The sequence below is a fragment of the Lynx canadensis genome, chromosome B1 (assembly GCF_007474595.2).
Source record: "Lynx canadensis isolate LIC74 chromosome B1, mLynCan4.pri.v2, whole genome shotgun sequence".
In the NCBI taxonomy this organism is placed as follows: Eukaryota; Metazoa; Chordata; class Mammalia; order Carnivora; family Felidae; genus Lynx; species Lynx canadensis.
Window position 1 is genome coordinate 89,063,560 of NC_044306.2, and position 19,478 is coordinate 89,083,037.

General features: G+C 33.8%; 1 pseudogene; it reads left to right on the top strand.

The window, feature by feature from the left end:
• Positions 1–2,056: 2,056 nt before the first annotated feature.
• Positions 2,057–19,478, top strand: part of LOC115513008 — a 60,864-nt pseudogene continuing 43,442 nt past the window's right edge.

Consider the following 19,478-nt stretch of genomic DNA (forward strand, 5'->3'; position numbering starts at 1 on the left):
GGCTCAGTCAGGTAAGCGTCCGACTTTGGCTCAGGTCATGATGTTGGGTTTCATGAGTTCAAGCCCCGCATCGGGCTCTGTGATGACAGCTCAGAACCTGGAGCCTGCTTCTGATTCTGTGTCTCCCCCTCTCTCTGCCCCTCCCCTGCTTGTGCTCTCTCTCTATCTCTCAAAAAATGAATACATGTTAAATTTTTTTAAATAATAATAAAAATTAAAAAAAGTGAATCTTTGTTTCACATCATATACAAAATTCCTGAGTATTAAATTATCCTGGGTAAGTAAACAGAAACAATTAGTAGAAAACATGAATATTTTTCATGACTGAAGGTATTTATTGATATAACTGAAAATGGGGCACCTAGCTGGCTCAGTCGGTTGGGCGACCGACTTCGGCTCAGGTCATGATCTCGCGGTCCGTAAGTTCGAGCCCCGTGTCGGCCTCTGTGCTGACAGCTCAGAGCCTGGAGTCTGTTTCAGATTCTGTGTCTCCCTCTCTCTCTGACCTTCCCCCATTCATGCTCTGTCTCTCTCTGTCTCTAAAATGAATAAACGTTAAAAAAATTTAAAAAAATATATCTGAAAACAGAAAACATTGAAAAAAGTATGATAATTTGATTATATTAAAATTACTTTTTCTGAAAAAAATAGCTTTAAAAATAGTTAAATTCAAGTTCTAGGCTGGAAGAGTATGTTTGAAATGCATATAACTGGCAGAGAATTAGTGCCTGGACTTCAAAAGACCCTCCTACAAATAATTTAAAAAAAGATGGAAATTGATAAATTATTAAAGTAGCAAAATATGTAAACTCATTTTCTTGAGGGGGCTGTAACTTGTAAATATACGAAAAGTATTTCAACTTCATCAGAAGATATGCAAAACTATGCCCCTAAACTAGACAGTAATTTCAACGTTTGCCAATAACAGTGTTGGTAATGCTGTAGAGAAATAGGACATCCAACATATTGCTGCTGGTGGAAGTAAAGTTTTTATAGCTATTTTGGGGAGCAATCTGGAAATCCCTATTAAGGTAAATATGTGCATACCCTTATAACCACCATACCCTACGGCTCAAAGTACAAAACATAAACTCTTTCACAAGTGTATAAGAAAAAATATATAGAAATAATATTTGTGTCATATTTTTTGCTAGAAGAAAACAACATTAACAATAATAAAATCCCAAAACAAGATAAATAATGAAACCAGTGCATTTGGTATAGTCATCCAGTGGAAAGCTACCTAATAGTGAAAATGGTGAACTTGATTTGCATTTATTAAATTGGGTAAATCTAAAGTATATGAAGTTGAAATAAAGGAAAATTGTGCACAAGATTATTTAGAGACAAGAATATAAGTAGCAAATTTGTAACATATATGTGAATAATAAAAATGGAATTAAGGATTATAGTTGGCTCTGGCAGGAGGGGGCAGTAAGAGGTAAAAGTGACCTAAAACTGTGCTTTTAGAGGTTTATTTCTTAGTCTGGGTGGTGGCTGCCCATTGTTTATATTGTTATAAGAGAATATATATCATAATATGTATAACATATATAATATATAATAACACATATCATGTATAACAATATTATTTATAATTCCGTTTTACATGTCTGAAATATTTCAAAATAAATAATATACAACACTTAAAGAAGGTAGGAGGCAATGATGGAGGGTATTGCTAAAGAGTAAACCACAGATTAAGGTAATTTGAAATGATGTAGCTGACAACAAATTTGAAATGCACACTAAGGTGATAACCGGCCAATCCTATAGCACTTAAATGGTGTGTTTGAGCCATAGGTCAAATCATTTTCATTCTGCTTCCTATGCCTTTTTAGTACCTTGCCCATTCCATAGGATGTTTGTTTGTTTGTTTGTTTGTTTGTTTTAATCAGGCAAAGCCCAAGGAATTTTGAAGATTCCAGAGATAATTGCGTCTGACATTGCTCCCCAAGGGGTCACATAGTAGTTGTAATAAAACTGTTTTGCCTCTCAAATGATCGTTTAGATCTTCTTTAAATGTCCAGCATTTGTGCCCATGAGAATGTATACCATGTGCCATGTCACTTTATCCCCAGGTAAATCATTTCAGATTGGAGAAGAGTAGCACTTGGTTCTTCAGCCCTGCACTGCCCCAAGGTTGACTCTGCCAACTTTGCCTTTCTTAACAATGTAAAGGCATCACTTAATGGTGTTGTGATTTCTCTTACCTTAGAGAGTGACTAGCTCTAGTCTGACTTTTCTGTTGTATAGGATTTTGCTAAACACAATACAAAACAGCCAATATGCGCCAATACTCTGAATCTTTTCTTAATTCATCTTAGCGTTATAGTCTTGATAACTCAGTCTACTATTCAAAAAAAGAAAGGTACCTTCTCCAGAGACCGTGTCCATAGGCATTCTGAGTGGTCCAGTGTTTGACATATCATCGTGGGCTGTCCTACAATACAACCTCTAACAAAACTAGGATGCCCCGAACCCCTGGTAATAGAATCGTTTCCTTTATACCAAAAAGGTTAGGAAAGCACCAAAAATCTGCATGTGGCGTGAGCCCAGGCCGACTTTGAGGAGTTTATGCTATGAAACCTACCGTTCTTATGAGATTGTCTAAAACAAACCACACGTCAGCAAGGCCCATAGTTGTTCCATGTGTGCTAAATGTGTTGGTGACAGGATCAAGCACGCTTTCCTTATCAAGGAACAGTAAATCATAGTGAAAGTGTTGAAGGCATAAGAACAAAGTCAGAAAGCTAAAAAAAAAAAAAGGAACTTTTTCTGAGTAATAAAAAAATCAAAAGGTAAAAATAAAAGGAAGGTGAAAGTTTGACCAAATCATCTACCAATGCATTACAAGGGTCACTGGGTTTCCACGCTGAAATTTCCAATTGATATTTGTTAGTCCTCATTATTTACCTCCCAGACTCTCTGTTCATCAGTTCCACATTTATGCAGCATTATAGCTTTAGGTACCAAATTCTGTATCACTTAGGGAACAGAAAACGTAAATATTACCAGTTTAAATTATTTTTCTGTCATATAGCACTATTTGAAAAATTGGCAGTTCAGACCCAGTTGTGGAGAAAGGAGGATCACAGCTGGCCTGACACCCCCATAGTCCTTCTGGGACCAAGGCATCTTCTATCTTTTCCCTCTGCCATGATTAGCATGACGTTCTAATTTCAGAGTCACAAGAAATCATCTATAATTCCGTCTATAATACCCACATTCCAAGTAGAAGAAAGGAGGTCAGTAAACAGGCTGTTTGTCTTCCATTTAAGGAATTTCCAGAAGTCTCAGTACCCTTTACCTACATCTATATGACTACTTTCAGCTGAAAGGGAAGCAGAGACCTGTAATAATTTAGCTGGGCTGCCTAGAATAAAGTAGAATTTCTGCTCTTCTGATATTTACTAAAGATTTAACTCCTTATCAGGGTTGTTTTTCTGTTATTGATTGACCCTCACAGATGTCTACTGTGTTTGAAGAACAGCTTAAGTGTCATCATAGTGGTTGAAGAGGGACAGTTCATCCTTTTGGTAACCTTGAGTCTTTTACTCACCTCTATCTACATCCCTCATACACCTGGCCAAAGAGCTTCCCGTAGATGTTTGCTATAGAAGTGTTCTATGCTCCGGTTGCTGTCAAAGTTCTGGAGTTTGCCTTCAAATGACTTAGCACCATCTTGGTTCTTTCTGAAGCTTGACTGTCTCTTCATTTAGTTCCTAGTAAATCAGTTCAACCTGCCACCATCTGTAGGAGCACATGGCAGGCGTATGCAGGAATAGGTGTATCCTTTCAAAGTGATGTGAGAGCTGAGAAATAGAAACTCTGGCCTCTTCTTATCTAAAAATGTGTTGCTGTATTTTTGAATGTCCTGCAGTTAAACTGATGTTTTTGACTTAGGAGCAATCTCCTGTCAAAGGAGAAAATGCATAGCAGTATACAACATCCATTAGTTCATGAATTCCTTCTTGCATCCTATAGGAGCTTTTCTTCACTGACTACTCACCTTCCTTTCTTTCAGCCTCGAGGACAACAGCAAAAGGATTTGTTATACTTTTCTTTTCCCTGTACCCTCTACTTTTTCTATCTAACTTCTGGAAATAAAGGTGTTATCTACTTTTCCTTCCTGTTAATTGGGAACTTGTCAACAATGTATTTGAATTATTTTTCACTGTACTTGCAATTGACTTCTCCTATGCAACAAGTCACATAGCTTAAACTTAGTGAAAGAAGGATAGCAAATAGATTTATTTTATGGAGAAAAAAATGCATCTGTTCAACTAATATTTTGTAATATCTCGTATTAGTGACCCTCAGTCTTTGCAAGTTGTCCTGTATACATAGACATTCATTCATCTCCAAAGTCACCATTCTGTCAGATCTGATAAGAAGAAATGATATAAGTCCAGACTGCTCAGATCCTCATTCAATCTTATAAATTTTGCTGACTCAGGAGTCCACACAATGCCAGTGTATTTTTTCAGCCTGATTTGTTGCCTGCAAAAGGGAAGAGTGAACTTTGTTTTCAATGTCTACTGCTTCTTCAAGGGACAATAAATGAGTGAAATTTTGGACAATGGATGGAAGGAAGCAATAGAAAGGTGATTACTTTCTGAGTGGCAAATGGTTCTTTTATATAACATCTTAAAAGACATATCTTTTGCTATACCAAACAATATGAACCTTTCCATCTATTTCCTGTCAACTAATGGCAATTTCTTCTTATTCTAAGAGAAAATGTAATCTCCTGGCTTTCAGTTCAGTCATTCCTTATATGGACCAACAGTGAATGACAATTTTTCTAAATTGCTTCTCTAGTGAGTTCTTGTTTTGGTCTCAGTCATCAAAGGAGTATGTCAGGGTGGAAATTGTATTAAACTAATGCACATCACTCTTTTATTAGCTTTTCAGCTTAAAATCTTATCCTTACGTAATAGTTAATGCTTAGAAAGCATTTGTAACGAGAAGATACTGTTCTTTTCGTCTTATTTGTATTTATCCCATGTAATACTTACAACAACCCTGGTAATATCCTTATCTTCTAGAGTGTAAGACTGAGAACAGTGAGGTTAAGTAACTTGTTTAAGGCCTCATGGTTAGAAACTGATAACTAACCATCTAACCAGGATTCAATCTAAGCAGCCTGGCCCAGAATCAGTGCCTTAAACAAAATACTATACTGGGATTCTCAGGCTGATTACTGAATCTGATAAATTATATTGCCTACTCAAATAAAGTTTCTGAATCTGAAAATTGGCATTTAAGACCCTAGAAGGATGCATTTGTAAGTAAGTTCTACTCTAGAATGGGAAGAATAATTTTGGATGGTTTACTTCAAACAACAAACCTCTGTATTTCCATGCACTACTGGATTTTTCTTTAAAAATACAGGGGCGCCTGGGTGGCTCAGTCGGTTAAAAGTCCAACTTCAGCTCAGGTCACGATCTCGCGGTCCGTGAGTTCGAGCCCCGCGTCGAGCTCTGGGCTGATGGCTCAGAGCCTGGTGCCTGCTTCCGATTCTGTGTCTCCCTCTCTCTCTGCCCCTCCCCTGTTCATGCTCTGTCTCTCTCTGTCTCAAAAATAAGTAAAAAATGTTAAAAAAAATTTAAAAAAATAAATAAAAATAAATTACAGGGATAGGTTCAGAAAACCTAGAAATGTATTTATCAGTCCTGACAACATCACGGTGATAGTTGGCCTGTGAGCAGATTCTAGGAAGTGATATAACTAAAATCAATATTCCACCATATGACATCACCCCACCGTCCTCTAGCCCTTGCAAGGGGTGACAGTATTAGGTGAAGATGTAGAATTGGAAATCTCACATATGGAAATATAAATTGGTACAACCATCCAGTCAAAGTAGCTGAATGTAAAATCTATAATTCATTTCATTATCTCAGATGTATAACCAACAAAATTTGGTTGGTTTTGTTCATATCTTGACCAAAATACAAAAATTTATAATGTTTATATTTTAGAATATCCTTCTGTCTAGAGTATCCAAATGTCTACAATGTAAGATAAAGGAAAAATAAATGTGGTTTTATCATACAATGGAATTCTATATAGCAAAGACAGTTATGACCGTGTGGATAAATCTTACAAAATATATTGAGTGAAATAAACCACATATTATATTTATATATATATATATATATATATATATATATATATATATATATGTTTATATATATATGTTTATATATATATATAGTTTTTTTTTCTATGATTCCACTTAAATGAAGGAAATAAGTATCATTTGTAGTGTTAGAAGTCAGGATAGTGTGACTCTTAAGGGGAAAAGACTTTGATAATGACTACAATGGACGTGAGTAATGTTTCATGGGGTATTAATAGAGTTCTGTTTTATGATCTTGCATATATGCTGGATTCATGTATATATTCATATATATTTATATATAAATTATACATATATTCATATATATAAATTATACATATAATTTATTGCTTTAGGAGGTATTTGGTCTCTCATACCAGTATTTTGATAAGCAGAAGTTTCCAAATGACCAAATTTGCCAAACTTTTCTTAATGGTAAGCATCTTTGTCCTCTGTTTAGAGAAGTTTTGCTTATTCCATGGTCTCCTGACCATGTATATTCTCATATATATTCCTCTACAAGATTTTTAAAATACCTTCTACCTTACAATCTGTAATACTTCTGAGCGTATGCATGCATATGTGCATAGATATGACAGAGGTCAAAATGTATTTTTAACAAGTGTCACATGTCATAAGTCAGGGGTGGATCTGCTTCTGTACATATTTTGTTTTTCTTTGTGTCAATACCACACTATCATTTTAACACAAGGCTAAAAAGTTGTGACTATTTGGTGTAATAATTCCTTCAGCTATACTCCTCTCCAAGTTTAACTTGTCTTCTCTCGGCCCTTTAAAGAAGTTTAAAATCTTTAAAATTTTGGGGCGCCTGGGTGGCTCAGTTGGTTAAGCGTTCGACTTCAGCTCAGGCCATGATCTCACAGTTTGTGGGATCGAGCACCGCATCGGGCTCTGTGCTGACAGCTCAGAGCCTGGAGCCTGCTTCTGCTTCTGTGTCTCCCTCTCTCTCTGCCCCTTCTGCTCACGCTGTCTCTCAAAAATAAATAAATGTAAAAAAAAATTTTTTTAAATCTTTAAAATTTTATTGTAAATTTTCATTTTTAGAGCTTGAATAAATTTTGATTATTGATTTGACTCTATATTTTGGAAAATTAAAATCTATAAAATATTGTATTTAGTTCTTTCATTTGTCTTAGTAATGTTTTATACATAGCAGTGTTGAGATCTTATACAATTTTAGATTTATTCCTAAGAATTTATGATATGTAATGATATTTTGAATATTATTTAAACCCTGATTTTCATATTATTTGTTCCTGGTTTACAGAAATTCTATTGATTTTGTATACTGAATTTGTATCCAATATTTATGTCTTTTACATATATTTCTTACATGAATACAGTGATGAGGATCTCTACTACACTATTGATAAATGTAGGAATTTTTGTCTCATTCTCAAACTCAAAGAAAATATTTACTATTTCATCATGTTTGCCATTTATTGATATAAATTATTTAACAGATTAAAGAATTATCTTCTACGTTTGGCTCACTAAATAAATTTTTAAAATCATGCATAGAGTTTGAATTTTGTCAAAAGTCTGATTTACAACTATGATGAAAATCATATGGGTTTTCTGCTTTTCTGAATTAATACAGTAAAGCATATTGGCTGAGCTTTGAGTAATGAGCTAGCCTTGCATTTCTGAAACAACCCTAGTTTGATTATGATTTATTATATTTTTATGTATATCTTGATTTTAGTTAGTTATATCTTTATATGGTTTGTTTGGTTGTTTGGTGAGTGCACACTTGCACAGGCACTTACCAGTTTGACATCCATCGGATTTGTAGTGATGACTCTCTTTCGCTTCTCTTTTTCTTAGGTGACCTGGCTAGAAGCTTATTGACCTTCTCGACAATCCAAATTTAGGTTTTATTGACATTTTCTCATTGATTTCTTACGTTCAATTGCAATGATTTCTGCTTTACTTATTATTTCTTTTTTTCTGCCTACTTTGTTTTTAATTTGCTCATCTTTTCTAGTTTTCTAACGTGGAAGCTTAGATTACTCACATTAGGTCTTTCTTCTCCTCTAACATATGGATTCAGTCCTATAAATTTCCCTGTAAGCACTGCTGTCAGTGCATTTCACAAATTTTATTTATTTGTATTTCATTTTCATTTAGATCATAATATTAAACATTTTCTCAAATTTCTTTTTTAACTTGTTTTTTTTCAAAAATATGTTGTTTTAATTTCCAAGTACTTGGGGATTTTCCATCTATTTCTCTGATTGATTTCTAGTTTAATGCCACTGTAGCCTATGAATAGACAATGTATCATTTCTATTCTTTTGAGTTTTTTAAGGTGTGTTTTATATCTTAGGACTTTGTCTTATGATATTTGGTCACAGGTAGGCTGGTGTGTAATTTTCTTCTCTTATATCCCTTTTTAGGATTTAATATTCAGGTTATTGGGAATCATAAAATATGCTAAGAAACTTATTTTTCTACTCTGTGGAACATTACTATTATTTTTTTGTCCCTGTAAATGATTTGGAAAAATTGACTGATAAAATATCTGGGTCTGTTTTCTTTGTGACAGTGATTTATAACAAGATATTCAATATCATTAATGTTCAGATTTTTCTATATTTTCTACAGCCAACTTTGTAGGATTTTTTTAAGTTTATTTATTTATTGAGAGAGAGAGAGAGAGAGAGAGAGAGAGAGAGAGACTGTACTTGTGAATGGGGAAGGGGCAGAGAAAGAAGGAGACAGAGAATCCCAAGCAAGCTCTGTGTTATCAGTGTGGACCCTGACATGAGGTTTGATCCCACTAACTGTGAGATCATGACCTGAGTCAAAATCAAGAGTTGGACGCTTAACTGACTGAGCCACCCTGGCACCCCAAGTTGTAGGATATTTTTAAAGCATTCTTTTTTTTTTTATGAAATTTACTTAAAGGATTTATTTTCTTTTGGTAGCTATAAAATCTGTACTAATGTCTCCATTTTTATTTTTGATAAGAGTAAGTATTCTTTCTCTTTCTCTCATATTTCTCTCACTCACTTTACCTAGTCTTTTTAAAGGTTCATCATGTTTTGTTAATCTTTTAAAGGATCAGCTTTTAATTTGTAGGTATTCCTTATTGTATATTTATTTTCTCTTCATTTGTGTATGCTTTTATTTGTGTTACGTCCTTCCTTGTAGTTGTATTGCTTATTTTTCTTTTAGAGAATATTTCATGTGTCCCTTATACCTTAATCATTTCCCCTTTCTTCTGTTTCTGTGCTTTAATTTTGACATTTTTACTGACCTGTTGTTCATTTTACTTTTAGTTGGTACTGCTGAATCTAACATGTCAATAATCCATTTATTAATTTAATTTCAAATACTTTTATTTTCACTTCTATAATATTTATTTGATCTTTTCTGTACATTCAAATCTTTTACTATAATCTTATTTTTGTCTATTTTGTCCACTTTTTCTCTATTATTTTAATCATATAGATCATATTATTTTAAAGTCCTTGTTTGAAAAGCTCTAATTCTTAGAACACCTCAGGATCTACATATTTGACATGGTTTTATCTTGAACGTTATGCAGATTGTACATTGAAGATTTTACATAAATTAGCTATAGACTATGACATTAGGCTTCTTCAAAAACCATTCATTATTTCCTATAATACAATTTGAGGCTGATCACCTCAGTCTTGCCAGAAAGGAAACTAGACCTCAGTTGAATTACCATTTAGCAAGATTACTACATCTGGTTCATCTTTAGGATGTGACCCTCCAACAATTTCAATTGAAACCCTTTTAAAGATTCCTTTCTTTAGTCCTGAAAGACCATGGGCAATTAATCCCAACTCTTTATAATGCTTTCAGCAAAGCTCTTTAGCTTTCTTTCCCATGCAGATTCAAAATTTTGTACTAATTTTGAGAGGAACAGCTGTGTTTGAGACTGCTCCATTTCCTAATAATGTCACTTCAACCCAGAGTGGAGTTCTAAAAAATCTACTCATTTCAGGGTAACCCAGCATAAGCATCTGCCAGGGGTCCAGTCTGTTTTCTGAGGCTTTTTTGTTGGATCTATAATGTAATCACTATAGCCATATTCCATCAGTATTGCTTTTTTTTTTTTTTAATGTTTATTTTTGAGAGAGATAGCATGAACGGGGGAGGGGCAGAGAGAGAGGAAAACACAGAATCCAAAGCAGGTTCCAGGCTCAGAGCTGTCAGCACAGAGCCTGACACAGGCAGGGCTTGAACTCACAAACTGCGAGATCATGATCTGAGCCGAAGGCGGACGCTTAACTGATTGAGCCACCCAGGCTCTCCTCCATCAGTATTACTTTATTCTTCCTCTCTAGAGCTTTCATCTCTTGCATATTTGACTGTAATGGACAATACTGTTATTTAACAGTTGATATTTTCAAAGAGATTTTAATATATAAAATAATTCATGTCTTATAGCAATGTTTTCCTGTGGATTATAGATATGCATCCTCTGTTTTATGTCTTTGATGTTTAATTAGAACATACTTTGTGAAACAATCTATTTGCAGTAGCATTGCAAAATAAAATAATTTGATAAAACTTTATGTAATCTATGAAAAAAAACTTATTAGGAGTAATAGATATCTGGAGTTAATATACAATTTCTTGCATAAGCAAGAAATAAGCATTTCATACACATTATGAAGATGTCATTTTATTAAAATATTAATTTAAATTTTAGTTTACAAAATAATTTATAGATTATTGGAATGGTGCCTTAAATTCCTAGCTCTAAACATATACACATTTTAGTTTAACATGGGCTTATTCTAACAGCCTGATAATCTTACTATTGAATAATGTGGGATCTGCAAAATTGAACACTGAGTTATGTCATTGAATGACTGAGTAAAGTTATGTCTTAAGAAGTTCCAAATGACTGACACATTCCAGATATGTGGGGCAAAAGGTGGGTATTCTTTCAGCTTTTTAAATGAATACTCAATTGCCATATTTTGCTCTTAAGTAGATAAATGAGGATAGAATTTAGAAAGCAAGTAGAAGGGTTGTACATTGTAGTTATAAAGGAAGTTTGCTCAGTACTAGGAGAAAAGGAAGTAGAATAGCTCAAGTTAGATGGGTATATGTGGAGATGAGAGCTTATTGTGAAACTTCTTTTTCAATTTTCTTGGAGAAATATACAAAATTATCAGTTGGCCTCAGTTACAGAAACTTCTTACTAGACATGTCTCTGATGCAAGAGAAACAAAAGCAAAAATGAACTATTGGGACCTCATCAAGATATAAACTGCACAGTGAACAATCAACAAAACTAAAAGGCAACTTTCAGAATGGGAGAAGATATTTGCAAATGACATATCTGATAAAGGGTTAGTATCCTAAATCTATAAAGAACTTATAAACTCAACAAGAAAAAAAATACATAATCCAGCAAAAGACATGAATAGACACTTTTCCAAAGAAGACATCCAGAGGGCTAACAGACACATGAAAAGATGCTCAACATCACTCATCAAGAGGGAAATACAAATCAAAACCATGATGAAATACCACCTCATATCTGTCAGAATGACTAAAATTAAGAACTCAGGAAATAACAGATGTTGATGAGGATGAGGAAGAAGGGGGTCCCTCTTATACTGAAATGATTATTACTATTTTTTGCTAATATTGAAAGGGTTTTTGCATCAATCTTCATATTTAACTGTTTTAAACTCTACTCCTTAGAGGCTAAAGTCTCTCCTTGGTTGAGCCTGTGTTGCTACAGGAGAAGTGAAGGAGAAATTCAGTGAATATCCCCTTGTGCTCTTCACCCTTCATTTAACAAGAGAAACTCCACTTAAATCTGTTTCATGTGGAAGTTTTACATATTTGTATTATAATATTATGTTGTTCACTGTCTTTTAGTGGCATTTGTTTTCATTTCCTTTACCTCTAGTGCTGTATGTTTAGTGATAGATATAAGTGTCAAACTCTTGGATTTATCATAAATAAAGGACCATGTTTTGGCTGTTTATTCTAATGTTGTTGGTTTATTGCCTATGGATTCTAAGAACTTGGTACATTTGATTTAAAATAGATGTAATTCATAAGATAAATGTATTTTTTCATAAATGTGAAGAGTTATCTTGTCGAACTTGAAGTGGATTTACTCTGACTCTGAAGACATTAGAATTACATTTAGCAAGTAGAAGCTGTAATGTCAGAAGCCTGATTTTAGCTCTATATAACAAATGGTGTGTGTATGTGTGTGTTTTAATATGATACTGAATTTAAAAAAAAATGGAATACTTTCTTTGATAGAGAGTTTTAGATACTATATCTATTCTGCAGGTATGTATGGGGACTTTACTGAATTCATGGATAGAGTAGAAAATTTTGATAATTTCTCCTGAGTCTAAGACTGTCTTGAGTTGTTGTCATCTAAGTTAGACTATTTAATTACTTGTATAGTGAATTTAATACATTTAATTAGGTTTCATATATTATATAAATAAAGCCCATCTGTTTATCTGATAAAAAGTCTAAACCTTTATTTTGGTTACCAAGATGGTTAATTTTATTACATACGCCTAGTTTGTTTGCCCACATTTTATTAGTGAAATGGTAGACTTAAAAAATTAACACTTTCAGTAGGCAATAATGTTTGCTCATTTTAAAGGAATAAACCTCTATTTGTATGCAAATTAAATATTATTCTTAAAATTCATATTTTGCTTCAAATGTTCTTTTTAAATGAAAATGTCTTTTAAAAATTGCTTCAATTACCAAAATAGGTCTTAAGAAAGAGTACAATAAATCCAGAGTAAGAAAAATTATTTTGCTCCTGTCATGCTACTTCTTTGACATGTTAAGTGACTTTCTTGTAAAGGGATTGAACTTCTTACATGCCCACTGCGTGCTATGAAGTCAGAAACCAAAGAACTATTACTGCGTCTGAGATGGAAATATATAGACATAATCATATTGTTTAGGTTGACACACCTCACAATAGTCGAGCATTCTGTGAATCAGTGTCACCAAATCTCTATACTTTTGACTCCTATGTTTAAGTAATAAGCCATGTTTCTTTCTAAGAGCTAAGGCTTGACAGAAATCCTAGGTATAAGATCATTGGCCTCCAAGAGGCTGCTTAAGGAAATATTCAAGAGATTTGATGAATGCACACAGCTCATTGATGATGAGAAAGTTGAGATCTCACCAGTGGTGTATTTTTGCAAGTTTTTATGGTCGAAGTATCTTGCAGAAGATAAAAGCAGTAAAATATACTGTTTGGGATTAAAATCACTCATTTTTAATCTCTGCCAGGATTATTTCCTTTTGAAAGCATATTATTTGAATTTTCAGACTCCAATACACCAAAGGATAGTACAGATGCCAAAACATTCAAAAAGATAAGTTTTCCAGTGTCAGAAAGGTATGCAATTTTTGGATATTATCAGCTTCAGCAGACAGCCAGTCTGAGAAAGAAATGTGTGATCTCCACATACATAAATGCTTCACAGAAGCAAAAATAGTAAATTGATTACAGAAGTTACATTTTGGAATGATAGCAATACAATTTATCCTGTCAATGAATGTTAAAGAATATCTCCCCTAAATGAACACATTCTGTTTTTAATTATTTTTCATATGAAAATAATATACATTTTACATTAAAAATGTATTATAATTTGTTTTAGGCCAGACATGTTTACAATAGAATGATTAAAATATTGTAATGCTTTTAGCTATTATTGAGTTGTTTTAATATATCTGAGTGCTTCTGCAGGCATTTTCGTATTAATTTATGTATAGTCCATGATTTATTAATTCATGTATTAATTATTTAAAGCATATTTTAGCTAATTGGTTTATGTATTTATGTATCATTTATTCAATAGATTTATTTAATAATCCAGTATATATCAGGCATGAGCTTAGACTACAAGATAAATGTGGTTGGAGTTTTGAGCAAAGGAAAAAAAAAAAGTCATTAGCATATTAACTAAGAAAGTCATAAAATAATTTGAACTTTTTTCAGTTAGATCGAATGATTTATTTCATTTGTACAGTAAATTCTACTGAAAGATATATATTAAAAATTTTTCATGTTTATTTTATTTTTGAGAGAGACAGAGACAGAAGGCGAGTCGGTTGGGGCAGAGAGAGAGGGAGACACAGAACCAGAAGTAGGCTCCAGGCTTGGAGCTGTCAGCACAGAGCCTGACACGGGGCTTGAACTCACAAGCTGTGAGATCATGACGTGAGCTGAAGTCGATGCTCAACCGACTGAGCCACAAAGGAGCCCCTGAAAGATACATATTTAAACTTAGTTATTCTATCTAAATTTCCAACTTAGCGCGAGGTTGACAATCTAGGACAGTAATTAGACCTTTCTCTACCTTTATTTCAGACTTGATTTCTTTAGCATGGATATTTCAGACATATTAGAAGAGCCAGATAGATGATATCATAATGAAATATGAAACTTCTGAAGAAAAGTGATTCTTTTCAATTGCATGATTAATTCTAGATACTTAAAGACATTTTCTTATAACTTTTATTTCCATCATTGAGCTCACTTGTGTCAAAACCATTTTAATCATCTGTGTTAAGTCAGTCATTCTCTCTAAATAGATTGATAGATAAATACTAACTCTGGCCCAAAACATGGGGAAGGAATGCAAAGTCAAGTGGCAAAGGATTTGGAGTGCTAAGGAGGAAAAAAAGAAAAAGAATTGAGGACAGTCATTTCTCTCTACCACACACCTATAAAATCCTTCTAGTGATTATTTTACATTTCAGGGATAAGCATTTCCAGGGTTAAGTGAACGTGATTTATTTCTCTGAATAAAAACATGAATTTTTAAAACACAAAAAGAAATTGGTGAAAATCTCCTTGAGAATTTTAATCGAGGGGCGCCTGGGTGGCTCAGTCGGTTAATCATCAGACTTCAGCTCAGGTCATGACCTTATGGTTCATGGGTTTGTGCCCCACGTTGGGCTCTGCGCTGACAGCTCAGAGCCTGGAACCTTCTTCAGATTCTGTGTCTCCCTCTCTCTCTGCCCCTCCCCTGCTTGTTCTCTCTCTCTGTCTGTCTCTCTCTCTCTCTCTCTCTCTCTCAAATATAAATATACATTTTTGAAAATTTTAATTAAAAAAAAAGAATTTTAATTGAGCATGATCCTTTCCAACTAGCTTTACCACATATTGAAAAAGTCCCAGGTATTATACACAATGAGTATGGTCAAATATTAATTGCTTGCACTCAAGATAGGGAATCTAGCAGTGATTAAATAAGAGTTATATTGCTTTCCTTGATTCCAAGAAAGTATACTGCTTAATTTTACTACAGGAAATTAGATTTTAGTAAATATTCTTCAATAATAGAAAAACGTTCCAATTTATTTTTTAAGTGAGCATTTAACATGTATGAGGCCCTTTGTATTCATTGTAACAGTTCATCAGTATAAAGATCCCATAAGAATATGTTGTTGTTGTTGTTGTTTTATTTCCTGATAAGGGTAAAAGAAACACAGCTGAGATAAATTACTTTTCTCAGGTCAAAGTTCTACTAATGCATTGATATAAAAGTCTAGATAGCAAAATATAATTAAAGCTATAGAACAACTTTAGATCTATGTAGTAGTAATTTATCATAATTAAAATTTTGATAATAGTAAAATATGGAAAAGTAGTCACTACCATATGGCAACCTGGCATTATTTATTAAATTGAATATGTATATACTTTTTCCTACAGCAGTTTATCCAGTAGACATTTTTTCATGTATTTACTACTAATTGTATCAAAAGAGGTTCATTGGGCCACCTCAGGTCATGATCTCACTGTTCATGGGTTCCAGCCCCTTGTTGGGCTCTGTGCTGACAGCTCAGAGCCTGGGGCCTGCTTGGGAATCTGTCTCTCCCTGTTTCTCTGCCCCACCCTCTCTTGCACTCTGTCTCTGTCTCTGAAAAATGAATAAATGTTAAAAAAAATTTTTTAAAGATGCTCATTAATTTTCTTTAGAACACCATTTGTAATAATAACACATACAAAATGTAAATAACACAAACATGTAGCAGAGGGCTAATTAAATTATTAATAACCAATACAAATTTTAAATGACTATACTCCAGTATTGTATAACAAAATCTTTAGGATATATTGTTAACTAATTTAAAAAGTAAGATACTGAAAATGTGGATAGTACATTCCCACCTTATAAAAATGAAACATATAATGTTTTAATATGTGCAAGAGTGATTTCGTGATTTAAAAGAAGGAAAAAGACAAAGACGAGGGCACAGTTGGTTAAACATTTGTCTATTAATTTTGGCTCAGGTCATTATCTCACAGTTTTTGGGATCGAGCCCCACATCGAGCGCTGTGCTGACAGTGCAGAGTCTGCTTGGGATTCTCTCTCTCTCTCTCTCTCTCTCTCTCTCTCTCTCTCCCTCTCTCTCTCTCTCTGCCCCACTCCTGCTTGTGCTCTCTCTCTCTCTTTCAAAATAATTAAATACACTTTTAAAAAAGAATAAAATAGTAATAATTTTAATAAAAACAGTTTAGTGTTACTATATGCTAAACGTTGTACTAGCACCTTATACTCAGTGTAATTTAATCCAACAACTCTGAGGAAGAAAACGTTATTACCCTTGTTGTAAAGAGGAAAAGAAATAGAAGAGCAAGAAGTTAAATAACTAAACACTAATTAAATAACCAGAAGTACGAGGTTGATAAGGTCAGGTACCTTATTGGGAATAAGGTACCTCATTCCCAAGTTTGTGCTTTTCGGCACTTCACTCAAATCTTACAAATCTGGGGCACCTGGGTGGCTCAGTCAGTTAAGTGTCCGACTTTGGCTCAGGTCATGATCTGGAGGTTCGTGAGTTCGAGCCCTGCATCCGGCTCTGTGCTGACAGCTCAGAGCCTGGAGCCTGTTTTGGATTCTGTGTCTCCCTCTCTCTCTGCTCTTCCCCCACTCGTGCTCTGTCTCTGTCTCTGTCTCTCTCAAACATAAACATCAAAAAAAAATTTTAAAAACTCACAAATCAAAATAATAACTAATGTGGAAGAGTAGAGTTATGTAACAAGCTCCTGACCTACTTTTCTTTTGCCCTTACTTGCCTTAACCATGGAAGGTACTAATGATTCTGTTTAATTAGAGATAAATCAGCATCCAGGGAAATTACGTAACTGTTTTTTTTTTGTTTGTTTGTTTTTTGTTTTTTGTTTTTTTATCTGTAGATCCAATCTGAGTATTCAGTTCTTTTAAGAGAGATGAAGAAGGACCCATATTGGGTTACAAATATGAGGCTCTCTCACTTCTGACATGATCTGTGAAGTGTCCTGCTTTGTATCCTCATTCTTTGCAATCCTAGTGCAAAGAGCTCAGTACATGTTGATCCTAAAACAAGTAATCATTTTAAATATAAATTATTTTTATTTTCTGTATAAAAGACAAACATTTTGACATATTCCTCTGTTCTTTAAAGCTCATCTTAGTAGTGGCAGCATCTGTGAAAAAAAGCCAAACAGCTGTGAATCTAAATATAGAACGGATTCCGTCTTTGCAGCATAAAGGTTGGAAGTGTGCCGCTGCTCAACACTGAGACCACAAATGACAGTGCTGTATGTTATAGAAATTGCAATTTCGGAAATTCAACTTACTGCGACTTTATCTCACGGGGAGATGTTTATTACTCAATAGTCACATATATTACACTATATTTTTCTAGGGTAAATATGTCCACGTGTGACTTATACCTCAATGGAAAAGCCAGTGAAAGATATATTTAGTTTTCATTTGTTTTCTTCTCTCAAGGCACAAAAATACAACTTTTTAAACGGCAAAAGAAGAGCAAAGTTTAAGGAAGTTTCAGCGAAAACAGTCCAATTAATGTGAACCTAAATCAAGCATTGTCTTTCCAAGAATTAAAAGATAAGAAAACAAATTTCCTGAAGAAAAATATTTTCAGTTTGTTTTCTAAAAATAGAGCTGTATCCATTTCTCAGCTTCTTTCATCGTCAACATAATCCATATGAATTAGATTTAGAGTTAGGATGGTGTGAAAAAAGAATTTACTTACATAAATGCAATTATATTTATTGTGTTATATTTGCTAAGATAGAAGAAGGTACTCAGATTTCAGCAATAGAGATTGAAATAACTTAAAACTGTATTAATCAACTAAAAAGTCATTAATCAAACACACTGTTTTTCCAATCATTCAGATGTTTTGGCATTTCTCTACAGAACTGATAATGAACATCTGGTTCTATATGGTTAATGAGTGTGAAATGATATTGAATTTATTTTTCCCTAGGGCTCCTGTGTCATTTTCCTATCCCCATTAGAGAAACAAATGCATAAAATATAGCTATTTGTAATGCAGATATGGATGTGAAATAGTCACAGTGCAACTTCTTAGTGTTGTTATTATTACTGGTGTATTTTTCAGAGTGTGGAATAATCTGTACAGACTTAATCCACGTGACTACCAAAAAAAGATGTTAAGATGAAATCCAGGGGCTTAGAATGGTCGAGTACTAATGTATTTTTTCCATTTTAAGTATAGAAATTGTGCTGAGAGAATCCGATAATAAAGTTATGAAAAAAATTGGGATTTTAATTCAAAATATTTGATTAAGCTTTTTCATAAAAGAGGAAGGCTATTGCAAATTTATCTTTTGGGTAACAAGGTTATGCAGGCAGTAAAGAAAAGACTGTAGAAGAAAGAAATTTCTTGAACACTCTGCTTTATATGCCTGAAAACATTTTTCCTAAGATCATTTGTTTTATATTTTACAATTTAAAAATAAGAAAATTTAGGTAACAAGTCGTTAACTGTCTTGCCCATGAACACATAAGTAATGAGGATTTGACCCAACTTTATTTAACTTCAAAGACCTTTTTTTGTTTGTTTCTTTTTATCGCTCATATTAAAACAGCAGAGATTCCAGGAAGAGAGATTACCACTAAAAACAAAAACCAAAAAAGTTTTAGAAACAGTGCCAAGCGCATGTTCCTATTTAAAATATAGTCAAAGTATTGTTTCACATTAGACAATAATTCCATAAATGCTTTGGTAAATTTAGCCAGCCCAATGTTTCCTTAAAGTATGGTTGAGACCCATAGGCAGAAGGACCACCAGGGGTGTTTTTTGTTTTTTAATTTTTGTTTTTCTAATGTTTATTTGTTTTTGGGAGAGAAGAAGACAGAGTACAAGTCGGGGGAGGACAGAGAGAGGCGGGGGGGTGGGAATCTGAAGCAGGCTCTAGGCTCTGAGCTGTCAGCACAGACCCCACACGGGGCTAGAACCCAAGAAATGTGAGATCATGACCTGAGCCGAAGTTGGACATCTAATTAACTGA